Raw genomic sequence first — 19,405 nt, 5'->3', positions numbered from 1 at the left:
TGGCAAAGGAATATAGAACAGGGAACACTAGGTATAGCCTGCCATCCTAAAGCCATTGGTCGTGCCAAAAGGATATGAGATCGCCGGAGCCCAAGGCGCATGTCGAGGAATTCAGAACCAACGGCATATGATCCTTAAGGCCTCTCCACATAGTTGTATCTCTGTTATTAGTACCAAACGGGATTGCCTTGAGGTATTGTGAAGCAAACCATTGGTAGCACGGTATGTCAGAAGTCTGGAGAATCTTGGAAAGGAACTTGCACAACATTGCCTGATTGTGAATTTGCAGATTCCTCACTCCCAGAACACCATTCTCTCGGTCTAGCATGACCTTGTCCCAAGCCACAAGGCATTGGCCACCTTTAACCTTATTTTTGCCTTGCCATAGGAAAGCACGCATGAGGCTGTCGAGCAGGTTGATGGATTCTTTAGGTCAAGGGAAGCATGACATGAAATAACCAGGTATGCAGGCGAGCACCGAGTTGACAAGAGTGAGCCTTCCTCCCAAAGTTAAGAACGTAGCCAACCAATCCAATAGTCTGCGGTCCACCTTATGTATAATAGGAAGCAGCAGCCCGTGCGTGATCTTGTTCAGAGACAGAGGCGGCCCGAGGTATGTGCAAGGGAAGGAGGACAGGGGGCAGCCAAAAAGCACGGCAATCTCAACAGTCGCAGTTGCATCCATAGAAATTGGCACTAGCGTGCTCTTATGAAAATTGATGGTCAGACCTGAGAAAGCCGAGAAAGCTATGAGAATGTTCTTGATCACTGTGGTCTGATCAAAATTCCCCTTGAAAATGATCAGTGTATCATCCGCATACTGCAGCACTGGAAAGAAACTGTCAGAGCCCAATGGGTGCTGCAGGGACCCCTCCTGGAAATGTAAGCAACAAAGTCTTTGCAGCATGTCTGCTATCAGAATGAAGAGGTATGGGGACAAAGAATCGCCCTGCCGGAAGCCCCTTTTGGCAAGTATGGGAGGCCCTAAATCACCGTTGATCATGACTCTCGAGCAACCAGTAGAAAGTAAGTTAGAAACCCACTGTCTCCAGAGCTGAGGAAAACCGCGTGCATCCAAGACTTGGTGGAGGCAGTCCCAGCTAACACTATCGAAAGCCTTGTGAAAATCTAGTTTCAAAGCAATGACCGACAACTTCCTCTTGTGAGCACACTGGACTAATTCGGTAGCAAGAGCAAAATTCTCAATGATGGAGCGTCCCTTCAAAAAGCCGGACTGCAGAGAATGTATTAAGGCAGGAATCTGTTGTTGTAATCTATTGGTCATGACCTTGGAAGCAAGCTTGGGTGTGCTGTGAACCAAGGAAATGGGCATGTAATCCTTCATCTCTAAAGGGGTGTCCTTTTTGGGCAGTAAGGTGATGAAGGCAGTGTTGATGCCGTCGAGATTAACATTGTTGCTATGTAGATCACTGAAGAATCTGAGCAGATCATCCTTTAACAGAGTCTTGAAGGCTTTATAGAATTCATTGGTAAAACCGTCTGGGCCTGGGCTTCTGTTGTTTGGAGCCTTGTTTATAGCCTCAACAATCTCAGCCCATGAGAAAGGCTCAGTCAGTCCAGAGAGATCCAGAGGCGTGTAAAAGAGAGCTAAGATCAACGGTAGGCATGGAAGGAGCTGGCTGCCCTAAAATCTCAGCAAAGTAACCAGTGCAATGCCAAGTTTTTGACTGTTTTGGTGGTGCTCAACTCCATTGTGGACAATCACTTTCACCTTGTTGTGACGGGCTTGACAATTGGCTGCCGCATGGAAGAACTTGCAGTTTTCATCACCAGATACATACCACCTCACTTTTGCCCTGCGGCGCCAAAGCGTTGTCTGCCACGGGATTAACTGCTCTGCCTTGGCTGAAGCTGCCTCTCTCAGAACAGTTTCCAGGATAGATAGGTGTCGCCTCTCTTCCACAACATTGAGGTAGCAGACGACATGCTTATTACTATCAATCAGCACCTGCAGGCTAGACTTGCGTTTACTCCACTGCCGGAGAGCGGCCCGTAGCCGCCTCATTTTGTAGTTGATGAGGGGACAGAAGAGGAGATGTGCCTAAGCCCTCTATTCCAACAGCTGGTAATGATCTCCCTGGGCTCGGCCATTTCCAACCAATGATTCTCCATACGAAAAAAATCTGCTCCTGGGAGTGTTCGCAGAAAATTGAAGCAGGATCGGCGCATGATCCGAAGTTGTTGTGGGCACACAGGTGGCAGAAGTTTGCAAAAAACCAAGGTTCCAAGAAGCATTAACCAGAACGCGGTCGAGTCGGACTAAGGTTGGTGTGCTTCTTTTGTTAGACCAAGTGTATAGTTTGTTTTCAATCTAGATGTCATCCAGTCCATGCTCTCTGATCCAAGAGTTGAAGCTTTCCATCATGTTCCAACATATCCGACCCCTTGACTTCTCATGCATGAATCTGTACATATTGAAATCCCCCATGACAGCCCATGGCGTATCAGTATTGGCTGCAGCATCAGATACAGCCTCAAAAAAGACAGAGCGCTCGCTATTCAGGCAAGGCGCATAGACGGTAATGAGCAGAAAAGAGCAGTTAACCGCAGCAAACAACATCTTGACTGTAATGTGATATTTGTGTGTTGCAATGATTTGACCAGAGACACTTGATGACTCCCATGCCACTAGAATACCTCCTGAGGCGCCTTCAGAGTGAGTGACAGCATAATCATTGAAATTTGCCGGTAGAAATGATCTTAGATTGAAAGAGGAGAGGGAAGCCATCTTGGTCTCCTGCAAGCAAACGACACTGGGACAACAAGAAGTTATGGCATCACGGACCAGCGAGCACTTATCGTCATCACCGAGTCCACGGACATTCCAACTTAGTATCTTCATAGAGTAACAATGAGCATACAACCCAAAGAGGAGAGCAAAGGAAATTTAAACATGTATGGTGCAACATTAATCATGATTAAAAAAGGATAGTTCTTGTTGGGAAGGAAACAGACTTAATACAAGCTGGGTGTGCAGAACTGACTGAAACAACAAGTAACACTCACGACATAAGCAGCAGACGAACTACAATGGCTGGGTTGCAAGCCAGGAAGCAGAGGACTAAAGCGGCTAACATGCAGACCTAAGAACAGAAGCATAGAAGTAAACTTGGGCGTCAGCACCCTGACGCGACTGACGATAGAAGAATTACACATGGGGGTGTCGAGGATGCGCACAGAAGATGCAGAAGAGGAGCTCGCAGCAGGGGAGCCGGGTGCCCCGCCCGAAGCAGAGGTGGACGCACGGGCCCTGGCTTGATCGAGGATGACTGAAGCGTTGAGGTCGCAGCCTTGGGCAATCAGCTTGAGCTTGCCCCTGGTGAGCGGTGTCGGGGTCGAAAGCAGGGGCAGCTCCAGGATGCTGGCCACAGATGTTGCCTTGGCCTTCGCCTTCTTGCGATACGAGGAGGAATTGGAGCGACGGGAGGGGCCGCTGCTCGAGCTGGAGTCGGCCGCCGCCGTCTTGCACTTGGCGGCACGCTCCACTGGGCTCATCCGTACGCCATCGTAGGTGCGCCGAATGTGTGGGCTACGCCGCAGGGACGGAGCGGTTGGCACTGCCACCTCCAGGGAAGCAGCAATCGGGAGAGGGGCCCTCCCGTTATCTTCCACCAGCGTCGAGTCCAGCGCCGCCAGATCCAAGTTAAGATCCAGCATGCTCCAGGAGCCTGGAGAGGGAGCCACGGATCCAGCAGGGGAAGGGAAGAGCTGCAGCATGGCCCTGGAAGCGATGAGGTCGGCGACGGCGGGTTCGCGATGCGGCTCGCGGCAGCTGCAGAAGACTGATGCCACATGCGCGGGAACGTAGGCTCCATGCTTGAGATCAGTGGCAACCACAGGAGAGAGCTGGTCGGTGGGGAGGATCCCAGGCACTGGTCGAGGGATGCGGGGGGGTGCAGATGGGTCTAGTAGTGAGGATCTGATGGGCCTGGAGGTGAGCTTGGGCCGGGAACTGGGCCGCAAGAGGTGGAGGGGGGTTGGCAGTACTGTTGGAAAGCAGCGGGACGGCCATAGGAAGGATGCAGGCCGGCACATTAGGCTTGGGTGGGTACCTGGACTCCACCGAGGAAAGCAAAGGTAGAGTGTGCGGGCAGAGCCCACCATCCACCATTTTGGGCCAGAATTCAAAGAGGAGGGAACAGCAACTTTCCCGCGTAAGCTTCTCGATGAAGTAGTTGTAGCAAGGGAAAAATCCATCTCCCACCGCCACAGGACGCACAGGGATGAGCCCAGTGATTGAGCGGCAGTTGTTCAGCTCCAGCGTGAAGGTGAAGCAGAGAGAATCGATGTCGAAGGAGACCGTGACGCGCAGGGTACGCACGTCGGCCGCCAGCAGCGAGGATGTAGGATCGAAAGTATGTCTAGAGGGGGGGTGATTAGACTACTTGACCAATTAAAAACTTAACCTTTTCCCAATTTTAGTTCTTGGCAGATTTTAGCTATTTTAGGACAAGTCAAGCAATCATCACACAATTCAAGCAAGCATGCAAAGAGTTTATGGGCAGCGGAAAGTAAAGCATGCAACTTGCAAGAGTATAAAGGGAAGGGTTTGGGGAAGTCAAACGCTATTGGAGACACGGATGTTTTTCCCGTGGTTCGGATAGGTGGTGCTATCCTACATCCATGTTGATGGAGACTTCAACCCACGAAGGGAAACGGTTGCGCGAGTCCACACACGGCTCCACCCAAGGGCAACGGTTGCGCGAGTCCATGAAGGGCTCCACCCACGAAGGGTCCACGAAGAAGCAACCACCCACAAAGGGTCCACGAAGAAGCAACCTTGTCTATCCCACCATGGCCATCGCCCACGAAGGACTTGCCTCACTAGCGGTAGATCTTCACGAAGTAGGCGATCTCCTTGCCCTTACAAACTCCTTGGTTCAACTCCACAATCTTGTCGGAGGCTCCCAAGTGACACCTAGCCAATCTAGGAGACACCACTCTCCAAGAAGTAACAAATGGTGTGTAGGTAATGAACTCCTTGCTCTTGTGCTTCAAATGATAGTCTCCCCAACACTCAACTCTCTCTCATAGGATTTGGATTTGGTGGAAAGAAGATTTGAGTGGAAAGCAACTTGGGAAGGCTAGAGATCAAGATTCATATGGTAGGAATGGAATGTCTTGGTCTCAACACATGAGTAGGTGGTTCTCTCTCAGAACATATGAGTTGGAATGGTGTGTGTGTTCTGATGGCTCTCTCACTGAATGAGAAAGAGGTGGAGGGGTATATATAGCCTCCACACAAAATCCAACCGTTACACACAATTTACCAATCTCGGTGGGACCGAATCAGAAAACTCGGTCTGACCGAAATAGTAAACCTAGTGACCGTTAGGAATTTCGGTGGGACTGACATGCAACTCGGTAGGACCGATTCGGTTAGGGTTTGGGCATAACGTAATCTCGGTGAGACCGATTACACAAACTCGGTGAGACCGAATTTGGTAATTAGCTAACCAGAGAGTTGGTCAGGCAAACTCGGTGGGACCGATTTGCTCTTTCGGTGAGACCGAGTGGAACTCGGTGAGACCGAAAAGTTACAAAGGGGAAACACTGAGTTTACATTGCAATCTCGGTGGGACCGATTCGCTCTTTCGGTGGGACCGAAAAGTTACGAAAGGGAAACAGAGAGTTTGCAACCCCATCTCGGTGGGACCGAGATCCTTATCGGTAGAACCGAATTGCTAGGGTTTGGCAGTGGCTAATGACAAGTGAAACTCGGTGGCGCCGGATAGGAAGAATCGGTAGGACCGAGTTTGGCTTAGAGTTTAGGTCATATGTGGATATGGGAAAGTAGTTGAGGGTTTTTGGAGCATATCACTAAGCACATGAAGCAAGAGGCTCATTAAGCAACACCTCATCCCTCCTTAATAGTATTGGCTTTTCCTATGGACTCAATGTGATCTTGGATCACTAAAATATAAAATGAAGAGTCTTGAGCTTTTGAGCTTGAGCCAATCCTTTGTCCTTAGCATTTTGAGGGTTCCACTTTCACATCCATGCCATGCCAATCATTGAGCTTTCCTGAAATAATTATCTTGGAATAGTATTAGCTCAATGAGCTATATGTTGTTATGAATTACCAAAACCACCTAGGGATAGTTGCACTTTCAATCTCCCCCTTTTTGGTAATTGATGACAACATATAGATCAAAGCTTCGACAAAAGATAATAAGCATGAAATATATCATCGCTTTGAGAAGTATGTGATAAGTAAGAGCTCCCCCTAAATTTGTGCATATTTAAAATTTGCTTTGGACTGCAAATGCACAAAGAGTTAGAGTCATGGGTTACTCTTCCATGTCACATACATCTTGGTGGAGCGCTCAAAATGATGAGATTGAAATGCATGCACTCATCACCAAGAATAGTGAATGATCACAAACGATAGATAGAATGGTAATATTTAAGCAAGCATTAAGCGAACATTAAGTGTAGCTTATGATCAAACACATGATCATCGATGTCTCACAAGCATAAGGACGTAGTGTCTCACACACAAGCAAACAAGGTTCGAAAAACCACCAAATAAAGCAAGAGAGAAAAGCAACACTCTCTCTCGCGAAGCCTATGATCTATTCATCTTCTCCCCCTTTGGCAACAAGTTACCAAAAAGTTCCTAGAAAATGCATAGCACTAGATCGACGCTCAGGCTAGATCTTCAGGTGGTGGTGGAGTCCGGAGCACTCCAAGGACAAAACCTTTGGTAGACATGGTCGGAGTCGAGGCTGAAGTGGATGCTGGAGCTGGTGGAACGAAGGCTGTGGCTGGTGCAGACGTTGTAGCTCTGGTGTCAGCAACTGGCAGTGCAGACGACCTCGGACCTCGTGGCACCCTCGCAAAAGCATGAGTCGTGGTCCTGCCTCTCCTCTCATTCATGTCCTCCTGGAGCTGCTCCACGGCAGTCTGTATCTCTGTCACCTTGATGTCCAAGTCATAGAACCTCTGTTCCATGATCCTCTCTAAACTCGCCTGGTTCTGAGTCAGGGTGGCTATACTCTGCTCAATCCGCAGGGTGGACGCAATCAGGTAACCAAGCTGCTCTTGTTTGGTTTTCAGGAAGTAATCAGATGCCTCCGCTTGAGTAGGCATCCTGGCAGCTTTCTCCTTCTTCGCCTTCTCCTTCTGAGCTTGTGCATGGGCAGATGATGGTTCATTCTCAGTCATAACAACTTGATTATCTTCGAAATCTGGACGGATGGGCAGGTGTTCCTTATCCAACAAATATACGCCCGTGCCCATCTTGGAGTTGATGAGCTCCTGAATCTGAGGGGCATATCCACAGCTCCTCTTCTGATCTGCCGCAGTCCTTTTGATTGTTTCCACTATGAGGCTCATGACTTTGAATTTTTGAGGCACGTCAAAGACATGAAGCAAATTGATCGCGTGACCTCTGATCATCTTGTGATCTCCAGACTTGGGCAGAAGGGTGTGCCTAAGGATCCAGTTGATCGTAGGCAATCCTGATAGCAGATAATGCACTGAGCCAAACTTGAACGTGTCAAGTGCTTCATTCGGAATCTCCTTGTACATGTTGGACATGGAGTTGTGGTCCATCTTTTTCTTGGCATAAATGTCCAAGTCATCTGCTTGCTCCTCTGGGGCATTGATCAGCTTCGCCCATTCCTCAACAGTAGAGTTGGTACCTTGTACCCTCTGACATCCATGTGATCCTGCCATCCGGATAAAAGTGTGCTGTGGAGTAGAATTGCATGATTAGTTCCTCGTTCCACTTTGTGAGCTTCTGCCCAACAAAGTCCTGCTACTCCACACGCACTGAAGCTGTCCTAAACTCCTGGGTAGTACTCTTCATTGTCCTTGATATAGGTCCAGTCGACCCATCTCATGTCACATACAATTGGCTTCTTGTCAAGTAGCACTGTCTCATAGAAATCTTGCTGCTCCTTGGTATGAAATCTGTAGTCCACTGCAGTCCTTCTCCTAGAAGCATATGGATCTGCTTCTCTCCACTTCCTGAGCCCTGAGTCTCTCCTGAGCTTCATATCCTCAGCAACAGGATGGGCATCGTTGTGGTCTGGGATCTTGGGCTTGAGCTTTCGAAGGACACTCTCTTCCTCATCCTCAGCAACATTCTCAGGCACTGGGGACTTGTTCTTCTCGGCTGCAGGAATGCTCCGTGTGTTCCTCTTTGGTGCACTCTTAGGCTTAGATGCAGCCTTAGGTGCTTCCTTGGGCTTGGATGCAGCTCCCTCTGACCTTATGGCATCTCCCATAAGTTTGGCTGCCTTGGGCGCTGGTGCAGCTGCCTCTTCTTCCTCCTCCTCTTCTACCATGATGGAGGCTTTCCCAAGCACTCTGGCTACAGTCTTCTTCACTCTTTCTTTCCTCTTCTTGCCCTCAGCTGCAACGGGCTCAATGGGAGCAGGCTTCTCAGTTGAGGCTCTAGCCTTTGACATGGGTTGCCTGCCTGCTGGCCTCTTGATTTTCAGACCTGGCTTTGAGCCTTGAGCTGGCTCAACTCTCTTGGAAGTGGCCTCTTCCTCTGCCACATAGTCCTCATCTTCAGAATCTGAGGTTTTCTTCTTCCTTTGTCTCGTGGCAGCTTTTGGCAAATTGCTAGGAGTGCTCCTGCTGCCTTCATCAGATGAACTTGAGGGGCTAGTGCCCTCACTCAACTGCACTTGCTGCTCTGACAAGTTCTGGCTGTCACTCTGGTCTGACATGCTGCAAACTGACTGCTGACCCTGTGAATAGATTATAGAGGAGATAGAGTGGATGAGCATCACAAAATGCAGAGATTTTTGCAAAAAGAATGATCCAAAAACTTAGTTTTAGTTTCCCACTGAAATCATCTCGGATCTACCGATTTTCAAACTCGGTGATACCGAAGCAGTTTTGGAACCTAAACTAGTGAACTCGGTAGGACCGAGTCACAGTTCGGTGGCACCGAGACTGCTAGGGTTTCACTGAGTTCAAAAATCGGTCACACCGATAGTAATTCTCGGTCAGACCGAGTTTCACTTGTGCAATGGCATAAGCCAAATCGGTGGGACCGAGTTTTTCAACTCGGTGGGTCCGAGATGGTTTCGGCGGAAACTAAACCTAGAATTTTCGAATCAAACCTAATCTATGAGCGTTTTGACTGGATAGAAGTTTATCAAACGTGGCCAGAAACAATATGATCACAATGTGCTAGGAATCAGATTGAGGAATAGCACAAAGATCAAGTCCATACCCTAGTTCGGCGTGGACTTGCTACGGCGGCAACGGCGGGGCAGAATCCCGTTGACGGCGACGGAGACCAGCGACTGGAGGCTGCTGGCGGCGAGAAGATGATCCGGAGACCTCGGAGGCAGAGCAGCCTATCGCGCGGGCGAAGGGGTTCGGAGAAATTTCCAAATTTTGCCCGTGACCATATATAGCCCGACCCTGTCGGTGTGACCGAGTTGAACAACTCGGTGGCACCGAGATTCATAACTGCGTGCAGTTACTGAAACTCGGTGAGACCGAAAGGTTCAAATCGGTTGCACCGAGATCGAAAACCTAGATCAACTTAATGATCTCGGTAGGACCGAAAGTGGAGTATCGGTCAGACCGAGAATCATAAAGAGGTTTTGGAAGTTTAAGTCTATGACGAATCGGGGACTCCGAGCGCTCCTCACACAGAGTGGTTCGAATCTGACTTGATCAAATTTTGTGATGCAGCATGAATAGAGTTTGAGACGAGAAAAGCATAGATAGCTAGAGGAGGTTCTTAGGCATTCTTGTCCATCCACTTGGCAAAAGAAGATAAAGCCGAACAATCAAAACAACAAGTGGATGTCCTCGAATGAGTAAAATATGCAATCAGCATGCTCACACAATAAGATAGCAAATGAAATATGTGGCAAAGCATGCACAACCAATTCTAGCATCTATCAAGCAATTTGCGATGACTAGGTCATCTATATATGAGTATATTGACTTAGGAGTCAAGTGAGAACACTTGATCGTAGGTCATACTCATCGTTTAAGCTCAAGTGGGGTTACCACTTTTACATAAAGCATTGTTTTGTTCACATCTTTAGAGTTGCTTTAGCTCAAGTCTTAGAGTAAAGCTCCCCCTAGATGTGATATCCCCCCTAAGAGGGATGAACTAACCTTGGGTTTTGTCGATGATGACTTCATGTAGACATTGAAGATGTGGATGCTCAATGTTGATGTAGATCTCTTGGAGCTATCCATTTGAGTGAATTGCACTTTCAATACCTACATGGGTTAGTCCCACAAGGAACAAACAAGGATATCCATAGACATAGAGTGATGCACACAAAAGATGATGTCCATGAAAACTTTTAGGTTACCTTGTCCCTTGTCTTACCAACAAGAGGGTTTGTGACTCCTTGAACTAGTGCAAGATGTGGAAGTTGATTGCACTTGTTCTTGCCAAAATGATAAGAGTGAAGTATGTTGGCGGAGTCACCCTCAAGAACTCTCTAGTTCTTCTTCTTTTGGATCCACATCATCTTGATGGGAATCCTTGGAGTTGTAGTCGTACTTGATGAAGTGGAACTTGAAGTAGTCTTGGGAATCCACTTGACTAAGGTCTTAGGAGCTTCTTCAAATGCATCAATTTCCTCTTGAAGCTTGTCCTTGCCTTTTTGCTCGTAGTCTTGTGGTGGAAGATCATCTTGAGCTTGTGTCCCCTTGAAAAAGTATACTTCTCTTGTTGAGGGACAAACTTTGTCTTGGGGTATTGATCTTCTTCCCATTCAACTCCATTGGCATTGAACTTTCGTTCAAAACCAATACCTTGATTCTTCCGGTGCATTCCTTGCTTGCGCACAATTTCCTCGAATTGCTTACTCCCGGCAAGGCTTTTGTACACTCCTTTCTCTATAATTCCCTTCAATAAGCTATTTTCTTGCTCAAGTGTAACTTGGCTAAGAGAATCATTAGTGGAATCAAGAGAACTACTAGAAGCAACAATATTGGATTTAGCATGATCATTGTTACTACTAGCGGAAGAATCTTTCTTGTTAGATTTGACTTGAGGCATGTAAGTGGATAAGAGTAAACGCTTGGCAATGTAAGAAGAACTTTTCTTGCGGAGATCATCATTGATTGCCTTTAAGAACTCATGCTCTTGCTCAAGATTGAGCTTTTCAAAGCGTAGCTTCTCATGAGCTCTTAAAAGTTCTCGATGATCTTCGAAGATAGTGTCATGAGCTAACTTAAGAGTTTTTAGTTCTTTAGTTAGAGCCTCAATCTTCTCCTTATCATTGTCATTCGTTTTATCTTGATTAGCATGATTAATTGGTCTTTCATCATAGTATTCATCACTAGAGTTGTCACCAAGCAAATCATCACCTAACAAGTCATCTTCATCACTATTGAAATCAACATACTCGGGGTGTGTTACCTTAGGACCTTTGGCCATGAAGCATCTTCCAATTCCTTCATTTGGTGAGTCAAATATGTCGTAGGAGTTGGTTGACACAAGTGCTAGACCGGCAACACCTTCATCTTGAGTATCTTCGGAGTCGGAGTGATAACTTCTCTCGGAGTGGCTGTCGGAGTCGGAGCCGGATACCCATTCACCAACATGAGCTTGATGTCTTCGTCTTGTGTAGCTCCTTGATGATTTTTCCTTCCTTTCCGAATCCTTGCTTCTCCGTGAGTATCTTCGTTCATAACGATCATCTCTACTCCTTCTCTCTCTTGGTGGTGATCCTTTGCTTCTTCTTTTTGGAGAATCTTCTCTTCTCTTGTAGGGAGCCGTACACTCATTGGAATAGTGTCCGGGTCTTCCACAATTGTAACAGTTTCGCTCTCGACTAGAAGATCTTTTGTCATTGTAGGACCTTGACTTGGAGCTTCTATCTTTGCTTCTACTCTTGTAGAACTTGTTGAAGTTCTTCACCATTAAGCTCAATTCTTCATTGAAGTCTTGTTTCTCACTTGATGATGTAGGGGCTTCACATGAGGCTTTATAGGCACCACTTGACTTGTTGTGAAGTTCCTCTTTATCCTTAAGTGACATCTCATGAGCAACAATTCTTCCAATCACTTCCGTTGGCTTGAGATCTTTGTAATTGGGCATCATTTGGATCAATGTGCACACGGTATCATATTTTCCATCCAAGGCTCTTAGGATCTTCTTGATGATGAATCTATCGGTCATCTCTTCACTTCCTAAGCCGGCAATCTCATTTGTGATGAGAGCAAGCCTAGAGTACATTTCAGCGACACCTTCACCATCCTTCATCTTGAACTTGTCAAGTTGGCTTTGAAGCACATCCAACTTGGATTCCTTGACGGAGTCGGTACCTTCGTGCATATCAATCAAAGTGTCCCAAATTTCCTTTGCATTCTCAAGGCGGCTGATTTTGTTGAATTCTTCGGGGCACAATCCGTTGAAGAGAATATCACAAGCTTGAGCATTGTATTGCAACATCTTCAACTCATCCGCGGTAGCTTCACGGTTTGGTTCTCTCCCATCAAAGAAGTCACCTTGCAAACCAACACACACAATAGCCCAAACAGCGGGGTTATGTCCAAGAATATGCATTTTCATTTTATGCTTCCAACTAGCAAAATTAGTACCATCAAAGTAAGGACCTCTACGGTGATAATTTCCCTCGCTAGACGCCATACTCTCCTAGGTTGTGAAACCAAGGCTATGACCACCAAAAGCTATGGAGATCAAGCAAATGGAGACCAAGGCTCTGATACCACTTGTAGGATCGAAAGTATGTCTAGAGGGGGGGTGATTAGACTACTTGACCAAATAAAAACTTAACCTTTTCCCAATTTTAGTTCTTGGCAGATTTTAGCTATTTTAGGACAAGTCAAGCAATCATCACACAATTCAAGCAAGCATGCAAAGAGTTTATGGCAGCGGAAAGTAAAGCATGCAACTTGCAAGAATATAAAGGGAAGGGTTTGGAGAATTCAAACGCTATTGGAGACACGGATGTTTTTCCCGTGGTTCGGATAGGTGGTGCTATCCTACATCCACGTTGATGGAGACTTCAACCCACGAAGGGTAACGGTTGCGCGAGTCCACACAGGGCTCCACCCAAGGGCAACGGTTGCGCGAGTCCACGAAGGGCTCCACCCACGAAGGGTCCACGAAGAAGCAACCACCCACAAAGGGTCCACGAAGAAGCAACCTTGTCTATCCCACCATGGCCATCGCCCACGAAGGACTTGCCTCACTAGCGGTAGATCTTCACGAAGTAGGCGATCTCCTTGCCCTTACAAACTCCTTGGTTCAACTCCACAATCTTGTCGGAGGCTCCCAAGTGACACCTAGCCAATCTAGGAGACACCACTCTCCAAGAAGTAACAAATGGTGTGTAGGTAATGAACTCCTTGCTCTTGTGCTTCAAATGATAGTCTCCCCAACACTCAACTCTCTCTCATAGGATTTGGATTTGGTGGAAAGAAGATTTGAGTGGAAAGCAACTTGGGAAGGCTAGAGATCAAGATTCATATGGTAGGAATGGAATGTCTTGGTCTCAACACATGAGTAGGTGGTTCTCTCTCAGAACATATGAGTTGGAATGGTGTGTGTGTTCTGATGGCTCTCTCACTGAATGAGAAAGAGGTGGAGGGGTATATATAGCCTCCACACAAAATCCAACCGTTACAACAATTTACCAATCTCGGTGGGACCGAATCAGAAAACTCGGTCTGACCGAAATAGTAAACCTAGTGACCGTTAGGAATTTCGGTGGGACTGACATGCAACTCGGTAGGACCGATTCGGTTAGGGTTTGGGCATAACGTAATCTCGGTGAGACCGATTACACAAACTCGGTGAGACCGAATTTGGTAATTAGCTAACCAGAGAGTTGGTCAGGCAAACTCGGTGGGACCGATTTGCTCTTTCGGTGAGACCGAGTGGAACTCGGTGAGACCGAAAAGTTACAAAGGGGAAACACTGAGTTTACATTGCAATCTCGGTGGGACCGATTCGCTCTTTCGGTGGGACCGAAAAGTTACGAAAGGGAAACAGAGAGTTTGCAACCCCATCTCGGTGGGACCGAGATCCTTATCGGTAGAACCGAATTGCTAGGGTTTGGCAGTGGCTAATGACAAGTGAAACTCGGTGGCGCCGGATAGGAAGAATCGGTAGGACCGAGTTTGGCTTAGAGTTTAGGTCATATGTGGATATGGGAAAGTAGTTGAGGGTTTTGGAGCATATCACTAAGCACATGAAGCAAGAGGCTCATTAAGCAACACCTCATCCCTCCTTAATAGTATTGGCTTTTCCTATGGACTCAATGTGATCTTGGATCACTAAAATATAAAATGAAGAGTCTTGAGCTTTTGAGCTTGAGCCAATCCATTGTCCTTAGCATTTTGAGGGTTCCACTTTCACATCCATGCCATGCCAATCATTGAGCTTTCCTGAAATAATTATCTTGGAATAGTATTAGCTCAATGAGCTATATGTTGTTATGAATTACCAAAACCACCTAGGGATAGTTGCACTTTCAATCTCCCCCTTTTTGGTAATTGATGACAACATATAGATCAAAGCTTCGACAAAAGATAATAAGCATGAAATATATCGTCGCTTTGAGAAGTATGTGATAAGTAAGAGCTCCCCCTAAATTTGTGCATATTTAAAATTTGCTTTGGACTGCAAATGCACAAAGAGTTAGAGTCATGGGTTACTCTTCCATGTCACATACATCTTGGTGGAGCGCTCAAAATGATGAGATTGAAATGCATGCACTCATCACCAAGAATAGTGAATGATCACAAACGATAGATAGAATGGTAATATTTAAGCAGCATTAAGCAAACATTAAGTGTAGCTTATGATCAAACACATGATCATCGATGTCTCACAAGCATAAGGACGTAGTATTCAAGCACTCAAAGCAAACAAGGTTCGAAAAACCACCAAATAAAGCAAGAGAGAAAAGCAACACTCTCTCTCTCGAAGCCTATGATCTATACATCTTCTCCCCCTTTGGCAACAAGTTACCAAAAAGTTCCTAGAAAATGCATAGCACTAGATCGACGCTCAGGTTAGATCTTCAGGTGGTGGTGGAGTCCGGAGCACTCCAAGGACAAAACCTTCGGTAGACGTGGTCGGAGTCGAGGCTGAAGTGGATGCTGGAGCTGGTGGAACGGAGGCTGTGGCTGGTGCAGACGTTGTAGCTCTAGTGTCAGCAACTGGCAGTGCAGACGACCTCGGACCTCGTGGCACCCTCGCAAAAGCATGAGTCGTGGTCCTGCCTCTCCTCTCATTCATGTCGTCCTGGAGCTGCTCCATGGCAGTCTGTATCTCTGTCACCTTGATGTCCAAGTCATAGAATCTTTGTTCCATGATCCTCTCTAAGCTCGCCTGGTTCTGAGTCAGGGTGGCTATACTCTACTCAATCCGCAGGGTGGACACAATCAAGTAACTGAGCTGCTCTTGTTTGGTTTTCAGGAAGTAATCAGATGCCTCTGCTTGAGTAGGCATCCTGGCAGCTTTCTCCTTCTTCGCCTTCTCCTTCTGATCTTGTGCATGGGCAGATGATGGTTCATTCTCTGTCATCACAACTTCATTGTTCTCGAAATCTGGATGGATGGGCAGGTGTTCCTTATCCAACAAATATACGCCCGTGCCCATCTTGGAGTTGATGAGCTCCTGAATCTGAGGGGCATATCCACAGCTCCTCTTCTGATCTGCCGCAGTCCTTTTGATCGTTTCCACTATGAGGCTCATAACTTTGAATTTTTGAGGCACGTCAAAAACATGAAGCAAATTGATCGCGTGACCTCTGATCATCTTGTGATCTCCAGACTTGGGAAGAAGGGTGCGCCTAAGGATCCAGTTGATCGTAGGCAATCCTGAGAGCAGATAATGCACTGAGCCAAACTTGAACGTGTCGAGTGCTTCATTCAGAATCTCCTTGTACATGTTGGACATGGAGTTGTGGTCCATCTTTTTCTTGGCATAAATGTCCAAGTCATCTGCTTGCTCCTCTGGGGCATTGATTAGCTTCGCCCATTCCTCAACAGTAGAGTTGTACCTTGTACCTTCTGACATCCATGTGATCCTGCCATCCGGATAAAAGTGTGCTGTGGAGTAGAATTGCATGATCAATTCCTCATTCCACTTTGTGAGCTTCTGCCCAACAAAGTCCTCTACTCCACATGCCTTGAAGCTGTCCTGAACTCCTGGGTAGTACTCTTCATTGTCCTTGATATAGGTCCAGTCGACCCATCTCATGTCACATACGATTGGCTTCTTGTCAAGTAGCACTGTCTCATAGAAATCTTGCTGCTCCTTGGTATGAAATCTGTAGTCCACTGCAGTCCTTCTCCTAGAAGCATATGTGGATATATGTGGATATGGGAAAGTATATGTGGATATATGTGGATATGAGGAAGAATCGGTAGGACCGAGTTTGGCTTAGAGTTTAGGTCATATGTGGATATGGGAAAGTAGTTGAGGGTTTTTGGAGCATATCACTAAGCACGTGAAGCAAGAGGCTCATTAAGCAACACCTCATCCCTCCTTAATAGTATTGGCTTTTCCTATGGACTCAATGTGATCTTGGATCACTAAAATATAAAATGAAGAGTCTTGAGCTTTTGAGCTTGAGCCAATCCATTGTCCTTAGCATTTTGAGGGTTCCACTTTCACATCCATGCCATGCCAATCATTGAGCTTTCCTGAAATAATTATCTTGGAATAGTATTAGCTCAATGAGCTATATGTTGTTATGAATTACCAAAACCACCTAGGGATAGTTGCACTTTCAAAGGAGTTGAGGCAGAGGCGGAGCTTGTCTTCATGAAGGATATGTGCTGCCGTAGGGGACGAGAAGGTGGCGCCTTTGGTGAGCTTAGGCTTGGCGAAGAGCTTGAGCATGGCGAGGCAATCGTCCATTGTGGCCATGTGCGGGTGCAGGAACGCTCGAAAGGCCTGGTCAGCCAAGCCTTCGCCCATCTCCATCGGGTCGCGGGCAAGCACGGAGGAGCGGGGGGAGCGCGCCCAAGACATGGCGGCGCAGCAAAACGAGAGCCACCCTCGCCCACGCCCCAGTCATGCCGCAACCCCTCGGAACCCCCGTCCCCACCATGGCGGGGTGGCATAGTGGGTGCACCGAGAGAGCGGGCGACGTCCCAGATCTCGATGATGATCACGTCGGCGTAGGTGCCGTTGCCGTCGATGCGGTGGAAGGTGAGGTGGTGCGGTATGTGGTGGAGTGCTTCCACTTTGACCAAGATGAAGATGCTCGAGAACTCGCTGCCGTGGAGACAGGCATGCTCCAGCCGGAACAAGTTCACGAACCCAGCAACGCTTGCCGCCACCCCGCGTCGGTTCCACAAGTCCAGTGGCATCTTTTCAAGCGAGATGCTGACGACATGGCGGTAGGCGAAGGAGAAGGCATTGTCGCCAGCGTTGTGGGGCAGGATCCAGACGGTGCGGTCCCCCACCGCGAGCGGGCTGGCGCACAGGGCAGCAACCTGCTCGGATTCCCGCTGGAAGACCATGGAGGCATTCCCCACAGTCGTGCCAGCAAAGCGCACCGCCGTGATGCCCAGGAGAGGACGGAAGACTCGCTTGAGCCAAGACAGGAAAGCAACTTTGGGTGGGGTGATGTTGACGAGGCAGACTAGGGAGTTCTGGTCCGGCACCATGGGGTAGTGCACGTTCAAGGAGGAGGGGCGGCCATGCACAACGGGCTCCATGGAGGAGTAGGGGCGGGCTAGAGGTGTTGGCGGGTGGGGCGAGGGCGCCAGAGGGAGGTGGGAGGGCGAGGGCGACGGCAGGGGTGGAGTGGGCGTCTGTTCTTGGCCTGGTACTTAAAGCCGAGTGGCTATGGCGAGGAGGGGGACGAAGGAAACTGTATTGGCATTGATAGCTAATAAAGTGCCCAACGAGACGGCATGTCCAACAAACAGCCGAATCCTGGCAATCGCGGCGGCAGTGGCGGTGGCTATAGGCGAGGCATCAGAAGCAGCGGCGATGCAGGTCTTTAGGCCTTCCAAATTGAAAAAGCAGATATGGAGCAGAACCCGAGGGCGCATGAGGTGGATACAGTGAATCCATATTAGAGAGAAGTGCTGCCTTGTAGGTGGCAGTGAGAGGAGCGGGAGGGGAGTCAGGGGCGGCAGCTGAAGCGTTGCCAACAGACCCGATGTAATCCGCGCGTTGAACGGCCACGGATTGGGCAGCAGGAGGCGGTGCCAGCAAGGGGCTAGGATTAGAGGTGATTAGACTAGCCGGCAATTGATTGCATGCAGGCGTGCAGTTGCACGCTCGAGAACACGTCCCATGCAACGCGACGACGGGATCCCCTGAAATTAGGTCATGCGGATCGGATGCCACCAAGCGATCACGGGCCGGGTGCAGAGAGGACGTGCACGATGGACGCGGCCCTAGGATGGAAGGCAAGAGCGAGTTGGTCTCCCAGGAACAACCACGCTCGCTAAGGCGGGAAAACGTGGCAACGCGGCAGGCAGATGAGCCCAAGGAAGAAAGAGACATACTGACAGAGATTATGCCAGAGCTCCAGGGCTCACGGAGCACGATCTCCTTGGCGATGCACTCATGGGCAACTTGAAAAAGAAAAATGCCACGCTGGCGGGTTTGAACACGATAGCCGTTGGCTCCTCCCCCGAACCAACTGACCAGAAGAGAGGCGAAAGCCGAAGGCGAGAGCAGCACACCATTGATGAGGACAGTGGCGAGCATGGCAGGAGGCCGGCGGCGACCGGCGACAACTTCAACCATGCCACAATCGTACTTTGCCAGCATGTCATCCTCAAAGCTAGAGCCATCCATGGATCAAGCCAAACGCCAGAGAAGCAGCGAAGCTAGGGCAACGATTGATGTGGTAGAACGGATGTAGGAAAGAGGGGCGGGGGATGCATCAAGGAGTGGAGGAAGCGAGGAGGAGCGGATTGCAGCACAGAGCAAACTCTAACGAAGAAACTAACCTGTCGTCCGAAGGACCTTACCGGCGAGGGTCGACGCGTGCAGCCGACCCGCAAGCCAGGGTTGTCGAGCGTTGGGGTGTCGCAGCAGGGGAGCGTTGCCTGTCAGAGAGACCACCGCCGCTGGCTAAGGGTGACGGCGACCGCAGCAGTCGTCAGAAAGGACTGGCTAGGTGGGCTGGAGGTCGTGGCCGTCGCAGCCGGAGTGACCAGCGGCGCGGGCAAGAGGAGGGTGGTCACCAGAGGGTGGTCGCCGCGGCCGGAGTGACCAGCGGCGTAGGCAGTGAATGGCCGCCACGTCGTCGCTTTGTTGAGCCGAGCTCAACTTCTTTGGATCATCATCTCGGCAAGCCGAACAAGAGTTCGGCATCGCAAAGGATAAATCATCACCAACATCGCCGCCCCACGGATTACACGGAGCGGGCATACCGGCATCGTCGCACGGTCACTTCATCAAGCCGGTGTCGACCATGTCACGACCTGCATC

The sequence above is a fragment of the Triticum aestivum genome, chromosome 7A (assembly GCF_018294505.1).
Source record: "Triticum aestivum cultivar Chinese Spring chromosome 7A, IWGSC CS RefSeq v2.1, whole genome shotgun sequence".
Classification (NCBI taxonomy): Eukaryota; Viridiplantae; Streptophyta; class Magnoliopsida; order Poales; family Poaceae; genus Triticum; species Triticum aestivum.
The sequence above is the reverse complement of the archived record's forward strand: the minus strand, read 5'-3'. Positions refer to the sequence as shown.